At 44.5% G+C, this 26,401-nt stretch overlaps 1 protein-coding gene across 9 annotated transcripts in view; it reads left to right on the forward strand.

Moving 5' to 3' along the window:
- Nucleotides 1–26,401, forward strand: part of PLCB4 (phospholipase C beta 4) — a 489,193-nt gene that overhangs the window by 80,186 nt on the left and 382,606 nt on the right. For all 9 annotated transcript variants that reach the window (XM_088844295.1, XM_088844296.1, XM_055426743.2 and 6 more), the window contains one exon: nt 806–917. The gene's annotated coding sequence lies outside the window, so the exon portion shown is untranslated. The remainder of the gene's footprint in view (nt 1–805; nt 918–26,401) is intronic.

Raw genomic sequence — 26,401 nt, forward strand, 5'->3', positions numbered from 1 at the left:
TGCTTTAGGGGCTCCGACTTTTTGCCTCCCTGCACATGTCCACCGAGAACCACTGAAGTGCTCCCTGTATATTTTTGTTTGGTTGTTTTTTTGTCTCTCTGAGTAGTGTGCAGGGTCTTAACTCCTTGACCAGGGATTGTACCCCTGCTGCTGCAGTGGAAGTCCTAACCACTGGACCTCCAGGGACTTCCCATACTGCCTGTTATTTTTGCAGTTACACGTGAGTTTTAGTGAGTAGGTACTTTGCAGTCCTGGGGATTGACCGTGTACGCCAGTATTTCTGGACCCGAGGTCTAGTTGTGACTCTGCCACGCTTGATAACTAGATCAAGAGCACTCTGTCTGATCTTGATTTAGTTATTTTACTACTCTGGATCTCTGTTTTCTTCCTCAGAAAGCAAAGATGTGGGGATAGATCAGTCACAGTAGATTTTTTTTTTTCAATAGCAGAAGTAACTTCATTCATGTAAAAGCTCAGGAAGTTGTCTTCCTGCTCCCCCACAGCTCTTCTCTTCCACCAGTTTTGTCAAGAACATACGGAGAACCATTAGGCTAGATTTTCCTGTTATTTAGATTTTCCCTTTTATTCATTTGACAAACTTTATTCATTTGACAAATATTTATTGAGCTTGACACAATTGTGGATGCTGTTCTTACACCAAATTCACTAAAAAAATGATTAGAACTATTTGTAAATGGCCTGCAAATCACTTTTATTTGTAATTCTTATTAAATGGGTTTTCATCTTCTGACCTCTCTTACTATCAAATGGTCTAAATAATCTTTTAAATTCACTGTTTTTTCAGATTCATCAGATTCACTGAGGAGCACTATTCAGGCTTCACTCGCCTTGGTCTGGGAATCCTTCATCTCTGAGATTAGAACCAAAAACACCCTCCTTGGTGGTCACATCTGAAGGTAGGTCATTTGGAAAGCAGGGCCCGCACCCACAAGCTAAACCCGTTTAAGGTGACACCCAGTATTTTCCTGGGCATGCCTCATTTTGGGGGTTGTGCTTAACTTCTCTACTAGAAGGTCATCATGATGGGGATGCTTTTTCCCTCTGGTGAATTCATTTCCAAAACCTATGTGTTCAAGAGTAGCAAAAATAATGTAGGAGCATGTATTAACAATCTTGAAGTCCCCTTCTGCTAGTTTTAAAGAACACTGTAATTTTTACATATGGCAGTTGATATGTGATTTTTCTTAGTCTTCTGTGCATGAAAACTAAAAACACAGTTTGTTAAGATTATAACTAGCTCTTCAAAGGAGATTCATTCCTCTAAGAGGGAAGAAGGGCATTGCCAGTAGATTTGGATCAGTGGTTTTCACCTAGTGAATGTATTTTAATCATGAGATCTTCATATTCATCAGAAGAACAGTGTTGATACTTAATCTTTAGTGAGGGAATCTTTCATCATTGGCATTTCTGTCCTTTAGAGGAAAAAAAAATAGGATTTTTCTCTGAAATGCCTTTTTCATTATGAAATGATGAGGTTGAATTATTTCTATTTCTGTACTAAGAACTGGCTTAAGGAAGGCATGGAGATGTGTGGTAGCTTCAGTTTTAATTTGATAGGGGTTATTTCATGTTGACAATCATAGGTTTTGAATAAATCTGTTGATGTTCAGATGGTTGGGGCAAAAGGACATGGTCTGCCAGGAAACCCTATTCCAGCCGATACCTTGGTGGCTCCGGTGAGCTCTGCTTCTCATCATGCAGGCCCCGTACATTCCCCTCTCCTCATTGGCTCTAGACTTGACCACACAGCTCGCTTTGGTCAACAGGACATTAGCAGGATATAAGCAGTGGCTTGGTGAGCACTGGGACATTAGGCCTTGTTCTCTTGAAATGTTCCTTGGTGCTGTAGAAAAGCTTGCACTTGACTCTATATGATTGGCTATGTAGCGAGAAACCCTGAAGGAGGAGGCCATCTTGAATATTCCAGCCCCCATCCAACTTCTGACTGAGTGTCACCTATGGAGTGACCTCACCTACACCATGTTGAATAAAACTGCTCAGCTGAGCCCAACCAATCCAGTGAATTGTAAGAAACAATCAATTATTGTCGTCTTAAGTCACTGAGTTTTGCTGTGGTTAGTTACATTGTAGTCGATAACAGAAATTATGCCCTACTTTAAAAAATGTGTCCAAGGGATATTATTCTGTGAATATTCATAGAAGACATTGTTCATTTCATAATGCTGTGATGCTGTAATGCCACTGGAAGTACAGTGAGCAAGGGTAGGGGTGTGTGTGTGTGTGTGTGTGTGTGCATGTGTATGTGTGTGTGAGCTAATGTTGTGAGATTCTTTCTTCCGCCATTGCAGCTGAGTGTTATACATGCAATATTTTTATTTTCACAAAGGATATACCTGAAGAAGATACCTTGAAAAGTAATCACTCTTTTATTCATTCAGGTTATGGAAAATAGTGAGAAGTATAAAGAAAAGAGCCATCCCCTAGAGTCTCACCACCCAGAGGCCAACTTTGGGAAGTGTTTGTTTTGTAACAATAGTTAACATAGTAAAAAGCTTTTCTTGATTTTTCTTTGAAATTCTAGTATATAAATTATATACATTGAGAGTGTAGACGCTCTAATATCTTTATACACGTGGTTTTAAACACGTGCTCAGATCTAAATTAGTATTTATAACTTGGCTTAAACTTATAATTGCTATAAAATAAGTTAATATCTAACTTTTTAGTAAGTGCCACTGTATAAATTTACTTTCTTCCTTCCTCTTCCCTCTTGACCTTGAAACTCAGATGAAATATCATAGAAAGCATGATTTCCTCCTTCATGTTGGAGGAAACTGGAAGGAAACTATCTTTGAGATAGTCTGCCCCAAGGATACAAAATTAGAGGTTTCCTCTGGGTTTGCATCCTCCCCCTTCTGTTTCCAGTACCCACACTATTCTGAGTTCTTTGTGCTTAAGAGAAAAACTAGGAAGACCCCTTCATGATCCAAATAGTCCTTCTAAGAGGCTTATTGTACTCTCCGGTGTCGCATCTCATTACAAGTGGTTCATCTGTTACGAATATGCTAGGTAAGAAAGAGAAGCAAAAGAACGTTGAATGCCTTCTTACCCTCTTCTTCCCTCTGTGCCCTTCTCTGATCCCTTCTGCCCTCCTTCCCAGCTTTTTGTTTGCTTGTTGGGTTTCCAAACATTAGTAAGATGAGGTCTTGTTCACCCGTCAGAAGTCTTGCCCATGACCTGTGGTTGGGATGATTTTTTCCATTATTTTAAATATGAGAGTTAGAAACATTCATTCGTGGCACTGCATGTCTAGCACTGCATTTTTCCCCCCCTTAATAATAGTTTATGGAAGTTTGAGATCTGGTGGCTTCTGCCACTGAGTAGGTAAGTCCTGCTGTAGGATGGAATAGAGTCATTTTAAAGTGCAAAATTTCAGTTCATTATATTCTGTTTCATTTCAAGATGTTGAGGTAGGAAGGGGTTGTTGAAATGATCTAGATAGTGCAACCGTACCATTCCTTTTTTTTTTTCTGTTTAACAAAACCGAAGGTGAGGGCCATTCTTTAATTCATCACTTGATCACTGTTTATGGGATGCCCTAGGTTTGCCTCTCTCAGAGCTGCTGCTGGGTGTGGGGAGTGAGGAAATGAAATGATTTGCTCAGTGACACAGATGGAGTTTTGGCAGAACCAGAACTTCAAAACAGGCCTCCATTTCTTTGAGGTGTTACTTTATAACAAATTTCCAGTCTTGATTTTTTAAAGAAAGTTGATATTTCCTGTAATGGAGTAAGATGACAGTCCATAGATGTTTATACAAGATTTATGAGTTTTAGAATAATTGACTATATATATATTGTCAAAGCTAGATAATTTGACTTATATATGTATAACTGAATCACTTAGCTGTATGTCAGAAATTAACACAACATTGTAAATCAACTACACCTCAATAAAATAAATTTAAAAAATTAAGTTATTTTCTTTATGGTGATACAAAGGTGCTTTTTGCTTTTTCTGAATTACCTGTGTTTAACAAAACAAACTAAAAGGGTGGAATTTTGTGTCGGTCCCCTGCTGGGTTGCATGACTTATGTCCCTTTTACTGCTGAAAGTTTTTAGCAAACTTCAAAGCTGGATAAGAAACTTAAATGTCTTCTTATTTGAGTTCATTGGACAGATGAAGAAATCACAGCCTGGGGAGGTTACTTGCTGACGTTCATAGAGCAAGTTCAGTGCCAAGAGACTTAGACGGTCCATTGTTTGACTTGAAGTACAGTACATTTTTCCTTGGGTGTGGAGTAATTGCTGGCAGGGCTGGTACCACACACGCGTGCGCACAAACACGCACAGCCACACACACGTCTGCACTCTCATATGTTCTTCGTGACGAATCCGTTTTCAGAGGCGGGTTGTGCACTGTCTTCTCCCAAAGCTACCCTGAGATGAGGATGGGGTGCAGCCGCCTGGCGGGCGGTCCCGGGCGTGGGCAGGGGAGCCCAGGGCAGCGGGGGCTCCTGCCGCGGAGCACCGTCTTCGCAGTGGGTGTAACAGAAGTTCCCAGCGGCCCCCTGCAGGGGTGACAAGCGGGGCGGTCTGTGTCCCTGTCTTTCCTGAAGGTCTTCCTCATTGGAACGTGATGGAAGGCCACGGCAGAGCCTCCGGCCCTAGAGGCAGGCCTCGTGGCTGCGTGTGGGCGCTGAGCACCTGGAGAATGGGGCGCGGGGTGCTGTGCAGGGGCCGCGTCTGCAGGCTCCGGAGGGGACCGGGCTGTGAGCGGAGGTCTACTGCAGCGCGGCTCTGACAGGGGCCGGGGTCGGCTCTTCCCTGCTCATCTGTGCGCCCGGCGGCGTGGTGGAGGAGCACGGCGCGGGGCAGTAGGCGCCCCTGCCACGCCGGCAGCACCGGGCAGCCTCTGTTTCCCCCAAGGCCAGCCCTCCTCCACCTGCCCCGGGCTGCGGACGGAGCGTCAGATGCTGTGTTGCTGGACTTCCTTGCCCTCTGGTGTCCGGATGGATTCGGGCTGTAGAGGCAATGGGAGAGAGCCGTGAAGTCAGTCTCTGTCCCCCGGGTCTCTTCTTGCCATCAGGCTGGTGGTTTTCCCTCTTGGAAGCCCCAGAGTGTTGGGCCGCCCTCCCGCAGCCGCAGCTCTTTCCTGGGTCCCCGTGGCTCTGTCCGCGTGGCCCCTGGCCTTCACATTCCCTGATCGTTGCCCCAAGCCCCCCGCACCTGGTAAATAATCCGTGTTCAGTGTCCTCAGTGTCTCATGTGTGTATTCCATCTGTTTCCTGCTGGGTTTGGCCGAAACACTGGTGTGAAGAGTTTGCTCTCCAGACAGAATTGAATGAGATGAAACAGCTAGAGACGGTCTGAAGATACAAGATAATGAAGTGTAAATTGTACTTAGCCCTAAGGACACTCAGCATGTGGGATACGTTAACAGAAGAAGGGGTGCTTGTGAAAGAAGACAGTTTTGGAGGGCTGCCGTAAGTTGTAATTGGTGAACTTTTTGTTTTTTTGGTCTGCTCTATGGGTAGCTCTGGTTCAGTCATGACTTGAAAATCAGAAGTTCTGCCTTATTATGATCATGTATGCAGTTAATTATAATGTACAGTCCATTCTAAAGGAGATCAGTCCTGGGTGTTCACTGGAAGGACTGATGCTGAAGCTGAAACTCCAATACTTTGGCCACCTCATGCGAAGAGTTGACTCACTGGCAAAGACTCTGATCCTGGGAGGGATTGGGGGCAGGAGGAGAAGGGGACGACAGAGAATGAGATGGCTGGATGGCATCACCGACTCTGTGGACATGAGGTTGAGTGAATTCCGGGAGTTGGTGATGGACAGGGAGGCCTGGCATGCTGTGATTCATGGGGTCGCAAAGAGTCGGACACGACTGAGTGACTGAACTGAACTGAACTGAACTGAAGGTGGAATAATAGATAATTCAGAGAAACAGAAGAGTGAAGTGGATCTACCTATTTGGAAATTTCAGAGATTTTTCTCATGTATTTTAATTTTAGATAAGTAAGTCAGTTCCTCCTAACTTCTTATATTTCTCATCCCTCTAATGAGTTATAATCCAGTTTTTGGAAGGTTTTTTAAAAAGCTGATGTGAAAGACATTTCAAGCTGCTTAGAATAAAGTGCGGTAGCAACAGAAATCTCTGATTTTGTGCTTATTTACAGAGGGCCCCCTGTGAGTCAGGCATTTAGCTAAGCACCATGGAGTCAGTAATGAATAGTATTTGATCATTGCTTTCAAGGAAATCACAACATAGTTGGGAAAATAGACTTCAAACAAATAATTATGATAAATATTTTAAGTATTATAAGTGCCTACAGGGTATTATGTATATCTAAATGAGGATGTAGTTAATCTTGTGAGTGTCAGATATTTCTTCATGGAACAAGTGACATTGGGTTGGGTCTTGAAGGATAATAGTTTCCCAGGGAGAGAAAGGGGGGATGGTATGAAAGAAGGTATGGAATTTCCTGGTAGGTTGGAGAATCAGTGAGGCATATGATTACTTGGCCAAAATGCTGGCTGCCTCTGAAGGAGTGCCTGTGCTTGAGGCCAAGGGAGAGAATAGCAATCTGATCCCTAAAACTTATCACTTAAAATAATGCAGAAGGCACACGCACTTTAAACATTAGGAATGAAGACAAAACAGAAATAATGTCTTTAAGAACCTTTGGACATTGAAATATTGCTAGACCTCATGGTGCATGTGTTCTAAATACTGAGCAATTTCCAATTCATGAGCATTTCAAAGGAAGGGGAGCAACCCATTGGTACCTTCTATCAGTATGTTACTTTGCCCAGATTTGTGTGCACTCACACCAGATTTACCACCATATAATTACTTTGTATCACTTTAGAATTATGTAAAGTAAGGAAATACGGTGGGTTGCCTTTTCAGTTGCTAAGGATTATGTTAGCATCCATATTTCATGATCACCTGTTTGGGAGAACGTATCTGACATCCTTACTGTAAGAGACAGTTGAGCCTTCTTCCAATTATTCTAGTCCCTAAAACTTTAGGATCAGTAAGCTTGATGTCCTAAGGTAGGGACTTGGTGACAACTGTTTTATCAATAACAGACTTTCAGACACAGTGAATTTCCAAGTGCTGCTTACTACATGGGACGCTGATAAACAAGAATTCTTCTGCAGAGGCGTGAACAAAATGGTATAACACATGGGTATTAGAGCAAAAGCCTTTGTGAACAGAAAGCTTTTAATCTGCTCATAGTCAAGGTCATTTTATTGTCAGGAAATTGAGGTTCATGAATTATAGACACAGGAACAAAGTCCGATCAAGTGTCATGGAGCTAGAGGGGAGAAGCCCAGAATTAATCTTAAACTCCCCTGTCCTGCAGGGGCTGCATCTCTGCTTTATTCTTTCCTTGTTCTATTTCTGCTTTAATTGTTTTTTTGCTTTCTAACAAATTACCTAAAAACTTATTGGCTTAAAACAACCACCACCATTTAATATCCCTCAGAAGTCTGTAGGCTAATTGGGCTCAGCTGGGGGTGTTCTTCTGCTCCAAATGGTGTTGCTGGGGCTGTGGTTCTCTGCAGGTTCAGATGAGTCAGGGACCCTGACTGACACTCCCACATGGCAGGTGGTTGGTGCTGGCTGTGGACTGGGAGTCCCACTGGGATGCCAGTGGACCCCTGAGTGCTCTTTCATGTAGGTCTTGTCCCTGTGGCTTGGGCTTCTCTCAGCCTGGGGGCTTGATTACAAGAGTGGGCATTACAGTATGCAAAAACAAAAGTTACCAGGCACTTGAAGGCCAGGGCTCAGAAATCCTGGATGACCATCCCCACTGCATTTTGTTGGTCAAAGCATTCCCAGGGCCAGCTGCCTAGAGAGGGGAAATAGACTTTTTTAATAGACAATTTACAGTTTTTTTTTTTCCCTTTTTGTACGTGACTCAGTATGACCAACATGTCCCTCAGGCCCCAGTCTTCGCGCAAACAGTTTAGTTCAGTGTTCATCACTAATTGGATGTAGCCTCTGTGTCTGCCTGTGTCTTCCCTTGTGGCTTTTGGGTCTTCCCTTGTGGCTCAGCTGGTAAAGAATCTGCCTGCAATGCAGGAGACCTGGGTTTGATCTCTGGTTGGGAAGATCCTCTGGAGAAGGGAAAGTCTACCCACTGCAGTATTCTGGCCTGGAGAATACCATGGACTGTATAGTTCATGGGGTCGCAAATAGTCAGACACGACTGAGCGACTTTCACTTCACTTCTGTGTCTGCGGCCTCTGTGTCAGCATCAAATACTCCCAAGTTCAGATGCTTCCAAGAGACACTTGTTGGCTGCTGGTTGTCCACTCACTAGTGGGTTGAGATGCCCAAGTCTTGTGTTACTGAGGATTCTGATTGAGGGGCCAGGGTAGGGGGATTATGTCATGAGAAGTGTGGGAGGAGTAGGCAGTGGCAACTGAGAGCATTAGTGGGATTTGAAGAAATTCGCAGATCCTATCCATTCTGCCGAGGCTAGAGAGTTCTTTTCTTTCCACGTCCCACAAAAGCTCTGCTTCATCTGCCTTCTGATGTCTTGCGTCATCCTCTCCTTGCTTTGCTTTGTTTATTTTACTCCTGTGCACCACTTTCCCTCCCACCCTGTGTCCTTCCGTGTCCACGGACATGAGGCCTTTCCTCTCTCCCCACCTGTCAAGGGTAAGTCACCTTCTGACTTACCCTTCAGACCTCAGCCAAGTGTCACTTCCACAGGGGAGCGTGGAATCTTTTGGACCGCATATCGTCCCTGTTCCATCTGTGTTTCCTTCATTGCACTGATCAGAGTTTGTCATTTGGGGCCTGTGTGGCTGCTTGATCACCATCTGCCTCTCACTGTGGGCTTTAGAGGCAAAGGCCCGTGTTCGCACTCCTCAAGGCGAGTGGCTGTGTGGGACTCCAATGTGGTGCTGTCAGTTATCTGTGGTTTGAATGATTTGAAAGTTAGAAGCCATTGCCTTGAAATGGTAAGGAGTAAGTGGAGAGGATCTTTGTCTTGATGAGAGAAGTTAAGAGCAACCTGGTTTGGGTACTACAGGGACGTCCTTTCTCAGGAAGCCCGCACCACACCGTGGTGTGTAGGAGTCACTGAAGTTCAGTCATTAAGAACATAGTGGTAGACTTCCCTGGTGGTCCAGTGGTTAAGAATGTGCCTACCAATGCAGGGGAAATGGGTTCAATCCCTGGCCTGGGAAGATTCCACATGCGAGGCAACTAAGCCTGTGTGCCAAACTCCTGAGCCTTGCGTGCTCTAGAGCCTGTGCTCACAACGAGAGGCCTGTGCACTGCAGTGAAGGGCAGCAGCTGCTGTCTGCAACCAGAAAGCCTGTGCCCAGCGAAGACCCAGCATCACCAAGAAGAAAGTAACAGCAACAACAGAAAAGAAGATACTGGTAGAGGCTGTGTGGTAGTTTCTGGAATGTAGCAGAAACTCCTGCCTAAAAATAGACAATGAGTGTCTAATTAAAAAGCCAGCTTCTTTTTTTTTTTTTGCTTCCAGCCCCCTGTGACCCCAGTTCCATACATAGAGGTCTCAGTGGGCAAACTTTGTGCCAGGATGGCTCATCCCATTCCTGGTGACTCTCCCATGAGGCCAGGGTCTTGCTTGACTGTAAGTCGAAGATCAGTTAGATTACAGCTTGGGATGAGATGTGCCTGTGGGCATAATCTTGAGATAACCACAGCTGTAACTTTTTGTGCGATTCTGTCTCACACCATCTAAAAACAAAGTGAATGTGGAAGAATCAAAATGGCAGAAGAGAAATAGAAAGAGTAAGAAATAACTAAGATTCTGTTTTACTCAAAGATTCTGTATACTATGAATTCTAGGGTTTTTCAGTTCCACACTTTCAGAGTTTAAGATGGAGGGTAATATTGTTTCAGTTAATTTATTTCACTGAAATAATTCAGTAAATACATATTGAATATTTGTGTTTCAGTGGAGGGTATAAAAACAAATACAAGTTGGTCCCTGACTTTGAAGTTTACACCTACCATTGAAACATGGTATGTGTCTGTGCCGTTAGATCCTAATAATGAAGGGGTCGATAAAGAGGGCTGGATAGGACCTGATTAGGGGCTGGGGTAGTTGTGAATGTCTTTATAGGGCAAGCATGGCGAACTGGTCTCCACGGTTGAGTAGACTTAGGACAGTTTGCACAGAAAGGAGGGCACTATAGGCTGGGAAAGCGCCGTGTGAAAGCTAAGAGGAGAGAAGGAGCAGGAAGGCCCTGTCACTCTCCCAGGGCAGTGAGCGCCTGTGGGCAGGGGCTAGAAGTTAGAGAACAGAGGGCTGTGGAGGGACCCCAGCCTTTGGGTGGGACCCTTGAAGGCCAGGTTGAGTGAGTGATGGTCGCTCAGTCATGTTCAACCCTTTGCAATCGCATGGGCTATAGCCCGAGAGGCTCCTCTGTGCATGGGACTCTCCAGGCCAGATACTGGAGTGGGTTGCCATTTCCTTCTCCCGACCCAGCGATTGAACCTGGCTCTCTTGCATTGCTGGCAGATTCTTTACCATCTGAGCCACCAGGGAATACTAGGAGGCCAGGTTACAGGTGCTGAATGCTTATGAGCAGGGGAAGTCACATCAAAAAATCTGTTCCTTCAGAACATTATTTTGATGATAGTTGTCAAAGGGTTTTGATGAGGGAGAGTCTGAAGCCAGCGAGACTGCCTGGGAGGCTGTAATGTTGGCATCACAGCAGTGGGGTGGTATGGAGGGGCCAGAGAAATGGAGAAGAAGGGAAGCGTACAAAACAGGGCTCACCTCCCACACTGCTGGTAGGAATGTAAATTGGTGCAGCCACTATGGAGAACAGTATGGAGGTTCCTTAAAAATCTAAAAATGGAGCTGCCATATAATCCTGCAGTCCCACTCCTGGACATATATCCAGAAAAGAGGAAACTCTAATTCAAGAAGATACATGCACCTTGGTGCTCACAGCAGCACTGTTCACAACAGCCAACACATGGAAGCCACTAAATGCACATCAACAGATGAATGGATAAGGAAGACGTGGGACATACAAATGGCTAATATGTATGGTGTATATGCATTATACACACACGCTTTTATATATATATAATATATATATATTATATATATAAAATGGAGTATTGCTCAGCCATGAAAAAATGACATGTCATTTGCAGCAGTATTGATAGACCTAGAGATGATCATACTAAGTGAAGGAAGTCAGAAAGAGAAAGACAAATAGCATGTGATATCACTCCTATGTGAAATCTGAAATAATAATACAAATCAATTTACAAAACAGAAACACATTCGGGCATAGAAAATATGTGGTTACCAAAGGGGAAGGGGGGTTGAGTGATAAATCAGAAGTTTGGGATTAGCAAATACACCCTGCTGTGTATAAAACAGATAAACAACAAGGACCTGCTGCACGGCACAGGGAACTGCAGTCAACATCTTGTGATAACCTGCAATGGAAAAGAATCTAAAGAAGATATGTGTGTATATATATACACACACACACACACACACACATAAGTCTGTATAACTGAACCACTTTGCAGTATACCTGATACATTGTAAATCAAGTATGCTGCTGCTGCTAAGTTGCTTCAGTTGTGTCCTACTCTGTGAGAACCATAGACGGCAGCCCACCAGGCAAGAACACTTGAGTGGGTTGCCATTTCCTCCAATACATGAAAGTGGAAAGTGAAGTCACTCAGTCGTGTCCGACCTTCACGACCCCATGGACTGCAGCCCACCAGGCTCCTCTGTCCATGGCATTTTCCAGGCAAGAGTACTGGAGTGGGTTGCCATTGCCTTCTCCGAAATCAAGTATACTTCAGTAAAATTTAAAAAATACAATATTGTACTCTTAGGGAAGAATAGAGTTCAAAGGAAGAACTGGTAGTTCCATGTCTGGATTCCCAGTGGAGAAGACAAGAGACAAAGGCATACTGAGCTGGGTGAATGGAAAGTTAGTTCCACAATCTCCAGAACCAAGGTTGGGGATGGATGCTCAGGTGGCGTGGACCGGAGGAATGAGGTGTCTGACAGCAGTGGCAGATAACTGGGCGTAGCTGAAAGATAAAGGCTGGGGATATAAATCAGCACATGAGCAGAACCCTGTGAACTGAATAAACCCACAGAATACAAATGTGGAATTGTACTAGATTAATTGTACCAGGAAATTAAACAACTTGTACAGTAAAACCTTCAAATAGGGACATCTAGTCGACCAGTGAGTTACTGGTTGGTGTAGACAGCACCCCACCCCCAGTTTCCCAGTGTGTGTCGCCTCCTCCCTCTGGTCCGCTCCCGGCCCCCGCAGCCTGGGGTCGGCACTGGCCGTCTGGCCCGGCTCGCCTGCGTCCTGAGCCGGCGGCAGTCTCGCTCCGCACGGCAGCCCAGGTGAGCTCTCTGTCGGGTCCGCGTCTCTGCTCCTGGCTGCAGGGGCTTCCGGCTGCACGCAGAGCAGGAGCTGAAGCCTTTCGGGGCCGGGGGCCGCCCGGTGCCTTCCCTGGGGCTGCTTCCCGCGCTCGCGCCATGACGCCCCGTTGCGGCTGCCGCTCCCCACACTCGTGGGCATGCCAACCCCGCGGCCTCCGCGTTTCTCCTTGGCTCGGAACGCTTTCTCCTCGGTGTCTGCAGGACTTGGTCCCTTGCCTCCTCCGAGTCTTCGCTAGCTGGGCCTTCCTTTGCCCTCCTGTTGAACGTGGTCGCCCCTGCACTTCCGGGCCAGGCTGCTGCCCTCCTTCAGCCTTTCCCCCCGGGCTTTGCTACCTTCCAACGCCCAGGCTCTTTGCTCACCTGTGCGCTGCCGGTCTGCCTCTCCAGAGCGGTGTTCAGGGGAGCAGGGCTTTCTTTCCGCATCACTCTCCGTGACATGCGCAGTGCCTACACGGCGAAGGGACTCAGTAATCACTTGTTAGGCAAATGAACAAAATTCTGATAGAAGCTGCTTTTTCCAGAGGAATTGTGACATCTCTGAGGTCAACTGTCAGTAATTTTTATCTTCATATCAGCACTCAGTAAATATTGAATAAGTGGATAGAACCTAAAATGTGAAAATGCTGTCTCGCTTTCAAGGTCCAGAAATTTCCATTGCAAAATGGAATCTTTAAATGGTGATGCGTGGATGGGGTGTGGAGGAATAGTTTCGCTTCATTTAGCTGACCTTCCACTAGGGCTTCAGAATTCACATAGCGGTTTGGCAATTCTTTCGTTATTACTGTGATTATTAATTGGATGCTATTTTAATATTTGGCCCCTAAATTCTCAGCTGATGTTTTAGGAGATTATACTATATAGGGTGCAGAAATTTCTGGGGCTGACTCCATCTGTTCATGGCCAAGTAAGGAACAGCATTGGCAAGGAACACAGGGTGAATTCAGTTGTGCCTCTGGGAGTCACAGTGGTGATGGTTCATCGTCTCTGGGAAACAGCTGCCTGGGCTTCCTTCTGCAAAAGGGACCTTGATTTGGTTACCTGGTGGGTGCTTTGTATAAATAAAATAAGCAACCTTGAGAGACTGGGCGGGGGGGGAGAGGTTTAAAAAGAGAAAGGAAAAACCATGTGCAGAAATTGCTCTTTATTTGGGAGCATTGACTTGAGAGATCCCTCTAAAATTTGCTTTTGTTTTATTTGGTATCAGTTTCATGTCTTCCCAGGAGATGCAGATGTCTTTGGAAGGAATGCATGCAGGAAAATAGGCTGTAGGAGGCAGAAATTAATTCTTGAAAGTATAACAGTATAATTCTTCAGTATAATTCAGTCCTTCAGTATAATTTTGAAGGACTGAGCAGCTCCGAGAAGCTGGGCTGTTACCATATCTTGAAGGTTGAAATTTGAGAGAAACCAACTGTGGTGTTCCCTGACACCAACATTGGTGTGGTTTGTTGGTGATACGACTAAAGGGCCAGGTTCTCATTTGTATTTTTAGGTAGGGCTTTTTAAGAGAGTTCAGACAGTGGGGAAACATGGCACAAAGGAACTTGGAAAACAGCAGCAGGAGATTATGCCTTTGCTTACCTTGAGGGTTAAAATGATTCACAGAAAATTGTTTTGGGTTTTTCTGGCTGATGAAAACACCATAAGTCCTTGTTTTCAAAACACTGTCTATAAAGGGTCAAAAGAAAGTTCATATGTGACATTCCTTGAGACTGCTGCCTGTCAGTTGGCCAGATGTTTAAAACAGTGTTCCTAGTTCTGCCTAAAAGTGCCAGAGGTATACTGGGTGTTTGGTCTGGGGTCAAAAGGCACGTGAGAAGAAACATCAGAGACGAGCCTTTTTTGGTTTTAAAATGTCTTATCTGTGTTTGCGCTCATTTCTGTTCTAATGAAAAGGACAACTCATGGGGTAACCGAGAAAGTGAACTTGGTGTCCAAAGGTGAAAGTGAATGAGAAACAAAAATGTTTCCCTGGAGAGTTTTGTGATGAGAAGCAGGAAATCTGACTCCATGGAGCTCCAAAGAAAGTCCTGCCTGTATCTCTTGTTATCCATTGAAAAGGTCACATCTTTACCTAGCACAATTCTTGGAGTGAGTCCTTCACTTTTACCAAATGAGTTAAAACGTTTATATCCAAAAAAATAAAAGATATATTTCCATCAGTTTCTTTGATTAGGAAAAGAAAGACACCACTGCATCCTAAGTTTTGTTTTGTTTTTTTTTCCTGATTGTCTTTTGTATTTTTGACAAGTGCCCTAACTTCAATAATCTGGGTTTTAATTCTAAATTCATAGTGATCTCTCTTATTCAACTGATAAGATCATCAAGGTTCTTTTTGTTCTTGTTTTCTTCCTCTGCTGTTTACCTAGTGTTTGCAATTATCTTTCGTTGAGGTTGAACAGGTGAGGGGATAAGAAGAGAAAATAGAGCAAAAACCACTCATGTTTTATTCAGTGGCCCATGCTGCTTGTTGATTTCTCCGTCCATCAAACCATCAATTTACCATCCATCTACCCATCGACTCATCTGTCCATCCATTCATTTATCCATTTATGCTCTGCTGCTGCTGCTAAGTCAATCCATTTATACGTGCATACATACATCCACCCATCCACCCATATATCCATCCATCCATTCATCTATCCACACATGAACTCAACTTATGTCCGTTGATCATATGCTATGAACCAGGCAAACTAGGATGTCTCCCATGAAGGAGAATAGACCAAGTGATAAGCATTTATAGTGGAAAATGTTAGCAATCAGGTAAATTCAATCATGGGAAGATCTTACCACCTGTTTTTAGGGGTTTCGGGGAAGTTTTAGAGAAGTACTGTCTCAAGTGATGCAGGCAGGATGAATTGAAATTTAGCTGCATGAACGCTATGTGTTTGGTCTTGAGTATGGTTACGAGGTGAGAAAGAGTTTCCAGAAGAAGAGTTGTGTTTCTGAAGTCCTTCAAATTCAGAACTCTTCTAATTCAAGAATAATTCTGACAAAAGATGGTGGCTATTTCATTTTATCAGCTAATATGGCGCCACCCTGTGGCCACTCTATAAACAGTTTGGCATTCCCTTGGCTCAGCCTTCTTCAAAACTATTATTTCTTGAAGAACTTTAACATTTGGGGCAAAGATTCAAATTAATGTGACACCATATTAGTGTTTTAATGTCATATTATTTCAAAACTATATAATTCAAGGTCACATCAAATAGGACCAAACTCTGGGGAGGTTAGCTTATGGCCATTTGATGGAAGTAGCTCAGCATGGGTAGTGTGTAGACCAGACAGTAATACTAAGCTCCTGAGGAGATGGAGGGGAGGAAGAATGGTGGGAGAGGCGATGGACAAAGCATCAGGGCCCTGAACCAAGTGTCTGAACCATGACAAGAGGACTGCGGTGGGGACCCTCTCAAGAGTGTTAAGGAGGAAAGGCAAGGTCAGCCTTAGGCTTCTTCAAGTTTTAATCAATGAAAAACTTGATTTTAGACTGAGGCTGTGTATGGGTTTCAGATACTTTCCAGATAACTCAGTGGTAAAGAATCCACCTGCAATGCAGGAGATGGGTCAGGAAGATCCCCTGGAGGAGGAAGTGACAACCCACCTCAGTGTTCTTGCCTGGGAAACCCCATGGAGGGAGGAGCCTGATGGGCTGCAGTCCATGGGGTCGCAAAGAGTTGGACACCACTGAGCGACTAAACAACAACAAATGTATGGGTTTCAGATATTTGTAGAACATTTCCTTTATTTCTAATTACTTTGGTTATAAACTATATAAACTTTCATAATTTCAAAATACTTGTAAGATTTTTGTTTTGTTTTTGAAGGGTCCACTAAGTGTCTTGGAAGAGACAATAAAATATATAGCTTAACCCTAAGAAGATTGCATAGAGACTCAACCCAGACTTGGGATAAAAGGCTTGGGGAGAATTTGATGGGGTCTCTGGTAAAATGGGTTAAGAGAAACATGAGTTAGACAAAATTAAATAGATTTTTTTTTACTGGTATGTGGGACTTCTTAGAGCCTTAAATGAAGTCATGTCATGCATTCACGTGACCTTTAAGATTGCAGCACGTGTTTTATTACTAAGGAAACTTCACTTTGGAAGTAGTCACTGTTGTCTGGTTGAGAGCTGCTTATCTTTTGCCACAATAATGCTGCAGACAAGCAACTACAACATGTCCGTGGAATACAATAATAAAAATGTGTTTAACTTGCAAGTTTGGGAGGTTCAGCTGATCTTGATCTGGACTTGGCTGATTTCAGTTAATCTCGCTCACATGTCTCTGGTCAGCTGTGGGTTGGGCAGTCAGGTCCTCTGATCTTAACTGGATTTGCTCATATGTCTGGGAGTTCAGCTGGCTGTCGGATGATCTAGGACTGCTTAGTTAGGAAGACTGGGATGCCTTGTCTCTGCTGAATGTGGCCTTCATTTTGCAGCTCGCTAGACCGAGCATTTTCTCCTGGCCATGGCAGAGCAGCAAGAGTGGGAGCAAGCCCAACAGCGCATGTACTTTCCAGCGTTTGCTTGTGTCATGTTTGTTAATATCCTGTTGGTCAAGGTAGTCACACTGCCTGGGCCAGAAGAGCAGAGTGAGTAGCTCCAGGGAGGGACAAGACCTGGCTTTCTGCAGTCAGAGCCCTGGGACCTAACTTGAGAACTGCTGAGCGAGATCACAGTCCACTGAGAGTAAGGACGGAGCTCAGGCTTTGTGCTGTGCCTGGCCACAGACTGTACTTCGAGTTCTGATAAGCAATCTCACAGATAGCTGTATGGGCCAGGTCAAGTGAGAGAGCGCTCATCTGCTTCCCCACAGGACTTCTGTTATCTTTCTGTGGAACTGTTTCAGGACTGAAAGGGTGTGGCCATCAGCTAGTTCCAGTTGCATTATGTTGGGAATGAAAACACAGAGGCCCAGAGAGATTAATTGACCAGACTAATACTGCACAGCTAGGCAGAAGCCAAACTCAACCTGGAACCTAGATGTTGTCTCCAGCCGTTGGGTTTTAGTAACCTCAAAGGAACTGTGTTTGAGGGGGAAGGAGAGGAGGTGGCAGTGACTGAAATTGTGTTTACAGTCTTTGTATATGAACAAATTACATTCTTTCTGGAGGGAGTGCAATAAAAATAATTTTTAAAATTAAAGTTCGAGGGCTTTGCAAGGGCACAGTAAATGGTTAAACATTGAGCTGTCACTGAGCACTGTGACCGGAGATTTTTGTTTAGTGGGGGAAGAAAAGTGGGGGTGTGTCCTGAAGCAGGGAGGGCTCCAATGGGGGAAGTCATTTCACTGACTGGGGTCTTCCTCTCCCCTCCCGGGAATATTAGGGAGAGCCAGGTGCGGATGCTCATGGTCGGCATGTGGTCTTTGTGCAGGGCTTGGCGATTGCCACGTGGTTGCCTGTGCTGCTGGAGCGGGTGCTGCTGGAGATCCTTGGTGCTACGTTTTGTTTTTCTTTCCTCCATCCCCTCCGTACCCCCAAGGATTTCTGCCGTATCTGAAAAGTCAGCAGAGGACTTCTGAGAAGAGAGGAGAGAGTTTGTGTTCTAGCTCTTACTTGGTCAAACAGCAGATAGAATTGTGAAGGCAGATTTAGCCTTCCAGAATAGGAGCTATGGTAACAACTAATTCAGCTGACATGGGTGGGGAATAGTTTGTTCTCTATAAATCATTTTGTTCAGGAAATGCTCCCCAGTTAATCATTATCAAATAGACTTGATATTTTTATGATGGAGCTACTTCCACAAATATGACGTATATTCTCCTGATTTACTTAGAAAATGCAGCAAGTCCCCTACGTGAGAATGAATTTCTTTCCAAGAGTGTGTTTGTAAGTCCAGTTTGTTAGTAGGTCCAACATAACCTAGGTACCTGCTTAACACAATCGACTATATGGTACTGTAATAGGTTTCTAATACTTTTCACACAAATAAACATAAGAAACAAACTCAAGAAAGCATGTTGAGTGTTACAGTACAGTGCCTTGTAGAGTGTAGTAACAGCACAGCAGCTGGCATACATACGGGGTGTCTGCGTCTTTGAACGTTCTCTGTATGCAGGGGACTCACTGCAATGGAAACTTTTCCCCCATTTAGATGTCAGTTACTGAACAGTGCGGTGATATGGCAACTGCCTCGTCAAGAGCTTTGTGTGAGCTTTCTCAGTTGCTTCAGTCATATCTGACTCTGCGACCCTATGGATGGTAGCCCACCAGAGTCTTCTGTCCATGGGATTCTCCAGGCAAGAATAGTGGAGTGGGTTGCCAAGCCCTCCTCCAGGGGATCTTCCAGACCCAGGGATTGAACCATGTCTCCTGCATCGCAGGTGGATTCCTTACCCACTGAGCCACCTGGGAAGCCCAAAGAGCCTTGTAGTGAAAGGCATTTTCTGTCGTCATTTTGTTTGCTTAGGAGCTGCTAGAGTACATTGAACTACTTAACAAACAAACTAAGCTTTGACAGATATACTTAAAAGAAAAATGTTTTTTTTTAGTGTATCACATGACTTATGGGATCTTAATTCCCCCACCAGGGATGGAACCCAGGCCCTTGGCAGTGAAAGCTTGGACTCCTAAACACTAGACCTCCAGAGAATTCCCGCTTTTAAAATTCTTGTACTTTATTTCCAGATTGTGTCTCCATACCTCCTCACTGTCAGCTGAGAAACTGTATTTGGGGGCTGCTCAGGTGGACCTGTTCTCAGATCTGTTACTGAGCATCTCCTGCTCTGTTCCATTTAACAAGGAGCTGCGTTTCCCAGCCCTCTTGCTCTCTGGTGGCCAAGGAGAGAGATGAGGCGTCTCACCGAGCCTCCTTCTGCTTCTCTGGTATCTCTGGGACAGCAGTGTCTCTCCTGTGGCTTCTGCCGCCCAGACCTAGAGGCCCAGCCTGGTCCAGTTCTGTGGGCTGGCCGCAGTCTCTGGGCTCTGTCAGCTCTGCTGCTCACGGTTGCTGGACTCTGGACTGCCTCCCTGTTCCCTCTGTGGCTGCTCAGCCATTCCAGCGCTCTGTGACCAGGCTCTTAGCTTGAAAGCTCTGGAGTGGTTTCTGTTTTCTGGTTTTCTTTGACCGATAACTGGAGAGTTGCCTTCTCATGCAACTCTTTCTCTCATTCTGATTTGCCTTTTGCAATCTGCTCTGAGGACAGCAGCCTGTTTTAACCAGTTTATTTTATGGACATTAATCTGTAAACGTAACAGAGTGGTGTGAAAGTGTTGGTCACTCAGTCATGTCTGACTCTCTGTGACCCATGTACTATAGCCCGCCAGGCTCCTCTTTCCATGGAATTTTTCTGGCAAGGATACTGAAGTGGGTTGCCATTCCCTTCTCCAGGGGATCTTCCTGACCCAGGGATCGAACCTGGGTCTCCTGCATCGCAGGCGGATTCTTTACCATCTGAGCCACCAGGGAAGTCAGCTGAGTGGTAGAGCAGAATAAGTCTAGAGCCTGGGCCTGGCAGCAGAATGCTTGGGCTCCAGTTCCAGCCAGATGGCTACTTTCTTAACCTCTCTGAGACTCACTGTTTTCATCTGAAAGATGAAACTAATTACAGTACCTATGCTGTCTCTTAAGATCAACACCTATGGAGGGGAAAGGAGGGATGTGGGATTGGTCAGAGGGAGAAGCTGAGTTGTGATGCAGTCTTAGCAGCAGCCTTGGTCAACCCCACAGGGAGCTCTAAAGTGGGTGGAACCTTTATTCACTGATGTTGATCACTGAAGGAGCTTCCAGGGGGTGTGCTTCACCATAGGTGAAGCCGTTTTCTCCAGTGGAGGGCAGTTTTCTGCATTCTGCTGGAGAGCTTGGAGTAGCAGGGTAGTCAGATCCTCAGACTCCAGGTAGGGTCTGGTCATTGCATCACAGTGTCCATGGCACGTCTCCACACGTGTGCAGTTGTGAGAGAGTTAATCCTTGAAAAGGGTGTTGCTTGATGCCTAGTGAAGGCATAACAATCTTAGGAATCATTGTTGATGGATTAAATATAGCAGTCCAATGAGTGGACTTCATGGTATCTAGTTAGGAATTTGGTGAGTTTTTCTTAACTTCCTGTCCATGATCTCATACTGGAGAGTCCAGGTAAAGCTGCATAAGTGGCCTGTGGGTCAATAAGTTTCCATGGCTTCTACACAGACATTATTAAACACATTTATATTCTTATTTTAATGGTAGTGTGATACCTTTGGACTGCAAGAAGATCCAGCCAGTCAATCCTAAAGATTAGTCCTGAATATTCATTGAAAGGACTGATGTTGAAACTGAAGCTCTAACACTTTGGCCACCTGATGTGAAGAACTGACTCATTGGAAAAGACCCTGATGCTGGGAAAGATTGAAAGTGGAAGGAGAATGGGATGACAGAAGATGGGATGATTGGATGGCATCAGCGACTCAATGGACATGAGTTTGAGCAAGCTCTGGGAGTTGGTGATGAACAGGGAGGCCTGGCTGTCCATGGGGTTGCAAAGAGTTGGACACAACTAAGCGACTGAGCTGAACTGAATGTGGTATCTTTAAATATGACTTGCCTGTAGATTCTTATATCCTTATTTTTTGAAATATTCAGGAATTCCACATCAGATTTGATAAGAATTAACACAGCACTCTCTTTTTGAATACTTAAGATGTAGCAACGGGACTAAGCACGCATTATCTCATCAGTTCTCAGGACAGCTCTCTGGGTGCTGAGATTGCTGTGTGATGGTGAGGACCCGAGGTCAGGGAGGTTAAGCGATCTGCCCGAGGTCACCCAGCCATGAAGTGACAGCTGAGTGCCCCTGCCAGGGCTGCAGCCCTGGACTCACACACGCCTACACTTTTAACTACACATTTTTACAATTTATACAGCAGTAGGGGAAACCTTCTCTGAAAATAACTCTAGCAAAGTGTAGGTGTTGTTTTGGTAGAAACACTTCAGCTGCTGCCATAAAAATCTTCTCCCAAATGGCTCTGTGAGAGCAAAGCTGGGCAGACTCTGCTTGTGTTTAAGATGCGTGCCTTATGGCTCAGCCACAACACAAATGATTTGTTTTCCTGGCCTTGTTGGCAAAGTGATTTAATTTCTGGATCTCCCTGAAGAAAAAGCCTAAACAAGTAAATTTCTTTGTAATTGGGTGTTTAAAGAGGAACCACGTGGGAAAGTCACAAGGGAAGCCAGGCACGTTTTCATCCACTGAGTGATGCGGGGATTGGGGAGGGAGGAAGTATCAGTAGAATTCACTAGATGGTTTTACTTCCTGGTATTTTACTGGTTTTCATCAAGCAATGATTTTTATAATAATCTAAGGCCCTACAAGCTGGATGTTTAGGAAAGTGGGTGTTCATCATTGTTCTTGGAGAACAACAGATTAAGTCATGTTTCTTATATCTGAATAGAAGTAATGCCTCTTTTTCTATAGAAAAGTACTTTTTTCAGAATTGAGTGTATAGTACTAATGAGAAGTCTAGGAAGCTGTGAGGTCAGAACTTTCTTAAGGTTCTGTGGATTCCGATTTCTTTGACATATCAGGATAGTTTGGGCCATATATAGCGAAACTATAAAGTAACTCTGACATAAAATGTAAAATAACTGTGAAAATTTGTGGAAAAAGAATCAGAGTTAGGCACTCCATGATTTCATGGTATTGTTAAGAGTCCAGGTTCCTGTCTTTCTGTCTCATCCTCCCAATCGTGTGGCTTCCATTTTCAAGGTCACTCTGGGACCAGATTAGTTTTGGCCATCATATCTGCAGTCCAGATGTGCAGAGAAAGGAGCCCTCTTAGTGTAGGCAGCTTGGTCAGTTTCTGCAGCCTTCCTGAATTCCATAAAACACTTGCATTTGTATTTCACTGGCCAGTACTAACCTAGCTGCAAGAGAGCCTGGAAATGTGATATTTAATTGAGCATATTTGAGGCTGTCTTATTGATGAAGAAGAGAAGAATGGATATTGAGTGATGATGGGCAGTTTGTGTCACATTTAGGACTGTAATACATATGTCTCAACTGAAAATTTAGACATGTCGGTGTTAACGTTAAAAGGTGACTTTTGTTGGTTTATGTCATCTGCATAATCCTCAGCATCTTTTGTGGCCTGATGTGCATCAGGACATATAAAGGTGTGCAGTGTGCTTGACTCTGGCTCCCTTTACTGGAGGGAGTAGTATTTGAGAAGCACACTTTCTTCATGTCATTCAGTAAATATTGATCAACTGTTGGGTGCCATGCACTGTGCCTAGGGGTTACAACATTTCCACATCTATTTGATCACCTCCTCCACCCCTACACCCCATGTAAAACTTACTAACACCTCAAGGAAGTGTACTGTCTTATGGAGCTAGTTTGCTGAGTGTTTACCTGGAGGTGCTCTTTACAGGGGAAACTTTCATGCCTGGAGTAGGGAGTGAAACAGACTGTGTCTGTATCAGTTGCCTATTCCTGTAAAACCCATGTCAAAGTTTAATAATTTAAAACAATATACTTTTATTATTTCTCATATTAATGCATTGGCTGCATGGTTCTTGTGGCTTTGGCTGGGGTCACTAGGGGCACATCTGTGGTCAGGGGTTGGTTGCGATATGGCTTTGCTGATCTTGGCTGGATGTGGTCCCTTATTAGGGTGCACCTGGGGGCTGGCTGGTCAGTTGGTACCCTGGGATTTCCATCACATGGTCTCTTGATCTGCAGCTGTCCTAAGCTTCTCATGGGGCTCAGATGGTTCAGGAGAAAGAATGGAAGTGCATGAGGCCCCTTGAGGCCAAAGCTTCAAATTAACACAGCCTGACTTCTACTAGATCTGATAGACAGAGTGCCTAATGAACTATGGATGGAGGTTCGTGACATTGTACAGGAGACAGGGATCAAAACCATTCCCATGGAACAGAAATGCAAAAAAGCAAAATGGCTGTCTGAGGAGGCCTTACAAATAGCTGTGAAAAGAAGAGAAGCAAAAAGCAAAGGATAAAAGGAAAGATATAAGCACCTGAATACAGAGTTCCAAAGAATAGCAAGGAGAGATAAGAAAGCCTTCCTCAGCAATCAATGCAAAGAAATAGAGGAAAACAACAGAATGGGAAAGACTAGAGATCTCTTCAAGAAAATTAGAGATGCCAAGGGAACATTTCCTGCAAAGATGGGCTCGATAAAGGACAGAAATGGTATGGACCTAACAGAAGCAGAAGATATTAAGAAGAGGTGGCAAGAATACACAGAAGAACTGTACAAAAAAGATCTTCACGAAACGTATAATCACAATGGTGTGATCACTCACCTAGAGCCAGACATCCTGGAATGTGAAGTCAAGTGGGCCTGATGAGGATGGGCATCACTACGGACAAAGCTAATGGAGGTGATGGAATTCCAGTTGAGCTATTTCAAATCCTGAAAGATGATGCTGTGAAAGTGCTGCACTCAATATGCCAGCAAATTTGGAAAACTCAGCAGTGGCCACAGGGCTGGAAAAGGTCAGTTTTCATTCCAATCCCAAAGAAAGGCAAGGCCAGAGAATGCTCAAACTGCTGCACAATTGCACTCATCTCACACGCTAGTAAAGTCATGCTCAGAATTCTCCAAGCCAGGCTTCAGCAGTACGTGAACTGTGAACTTCCAGAGGTTCAAGCTGGTTTTAAAAAAGGCAGAGATCAAATTGCCAACATCCGTTGGATCATGGAAAAAGCAAGAGAGTTCCAGAAAACCATCTATTTCTGCTTCATTGACTATGTCAAAGCCTTTGACTATGTGGATCACAATAAACTGTGGAACATTCTGAAAGAGATGGGAATATCAGACCACCTGACCTGCCTCTTGAGAAACCTGTATGCAGGTCAGGAAGCAACAGTTAGAACTGTACATGGAACAACAGACTGGTTCCAAATAGAAGGAGTACGTCGAGGCTGTATATTGTCACCCTGCTTATTTAACTTATATGCAGAGTACATCATGAGAAATGCTGGGCTGGAAGAAGCACAAGCTGGAATCAAGATTGCCGGGAGAAATTTCAATAACCTCAGATGTGCAGATGATAACACCCTTATGGCAGAAAGTGAAGAGGAACTAAAAAGCCTCTTGATGAAAGTGAAAGAGGAGAGTGAAAAGGTTGGCTTAAAGCTCAACATTCAGAAAATAAGATCATGGTATCTGGTCCCATCACTTCATGGGAAATAGATGGGGAAACAGTGGAAACAGTGTCAGACTTTATTTTTGGGGGCTCCAAAATCACTGCAGATGGTGATTGCAGCCATAAAATTAAAAGATGCTTACTCCTTGGAAGGAAAGTTATGACCAACCTAGATAGCATATTAAAAAGCAGAGACATTACTTTGCCAACAAAGGTCCATCTAGTCGAGGCTATGGTTTTTCCAGTGGTCATGTATGGATGTGAGAGTTGGACTGTGAAGACAGATGATCGCTAAAGTATTGATGCTTTTGAACTGTGGTGTTTTAGAAGACTCTTGAGAGTCCCTTGGACTGCAAGGAGATCCAACCAGTCCATCCTAAAGGAGATCAATCCTGGGTGTTCATTGGAAGGACTGATGCTGAAACTGAAACTCCTATACTTTGGCCACCTCATGGGAAGAGTTGACTCACTGGAAAAGACCCTGATTCTGGGAGGGATTGGGGGCAGGAAGTGAAGGGCACGACAGAGGATGAGATGGCTGGATGGCATCACAAAATTGATGGACATGAGTTTGGGTAAACTCCAGGAGTTGGTGATGGGCAGGGAGGCCTGGCATGCTGTGATTTGTGGGGTTGCCAAGAGTCAGACATGACTGAGCGATTGATCTGAACTGAACTGAACTGACTTCTGCCAAAGCAAGTCACAATATCGGCCCAGATTAAGCTGGAGATTTGAGCTCCATCTCTTGTTGAAAGGAGCTTCCAGGTCACATTGCAAGGAGCATGGAGACCTAAAGAAGGAGAGAAATGGGGCCATTTCAGCAATCAGTCTCCTGGTTTCCCAGGGAGGAGACGTTCAGCCTGTGGTTGCTTGATCCTCTGTACTTTTCTCCTTTCGTCTTTCCACCCAGCACATCCAGTCAAAATTTCTATTCATTGAACTTCTTGGTAGCTATGGTAATGGAATTAAATCAGTTGTCTGTACCTGCCTCAGTGTGTTGGAATTCCCAAAGCTCAGTCACCAGCTGATGGGTAAGACTTTGGAGTGCGTGGGCTCTGCCAAGGGTCCTTTTGTGTTTAATTTTCAGTTTTGTTTCAGGTGTTGCAGAGGTGAAGATCTAATGCTATTTATTTCTTTAAATTTTTATATATTTCTTCTCATTATTTGGGCTGCGCTGGGTCTTAGTTGCTGTGCAGGCTTTTCTCTCGTTGTGGAGCGTGGGCTTCAAACCCGTGTCTCCATTGTGGAGCATGGGCTTCTCATTGCAGTGGCCTCTCTCGTGGACCTGGCTGGGAGGCTTCAGTAGTTGCAGCTCTTGAGCTCTGGAGAATCGGCTCAGTGTTTGTGGCTTTGTTGTTCTTTGGCATGTGGGATCTTCCCAGACCGGATCAAACCCATGTCTCCTGACTTGGCAGGCGGGTTCTTTACCACCGAGCCATATGGAAGCCCCTTATACTATTTCTTGACTGATACATTCTGTGACGTACAACCCTCTGAACATGCAGTCTCCTCATCCATAAAATGGGCACATGGCAGTCCTGTCTCAGTGTATTTACGAAATCATCTAAAGCACACCACCACTGCTCATAATAACTAACGCTGACGTGGGACGAACCCTGTGCTGGGTGCAGTTCTTCACAAACCTGTGAGGCAGGTGCTGTGATGACCCATTCATAGATGGCGCTACCGGGGCCCAGAAAGTTTCACTGACAAGAAAGGGTGATGCAGACCGAGGTTTGCACCTAAGCTCCAGCCAGCTGAAGAGTGACTGCTGAAGATGGGAGTCACTTAAAAATGAGAGAAATAAAGGTCTTATTTTGACGGAATTGAGAGGGATGGGAACAATGACTTAGACTTTTAAAATGAAGTTTGGATTTTTA

Source organism: Moschus berezovskii, chromosome 15 (assembly GCF_049115385.1).
Source record: "Moschus berezovskii isolate FMDL1 chromosome 15, NW_MosBer_1.0, whole genome shotgun sequence".
NCBI classification, from domain to species: domain Eukaryota; kingdom Metazoa; phylum Chordata; class Mammalia; order Artiodactyla; family Moschidae; genus Moschus; species Moschus berezovskii.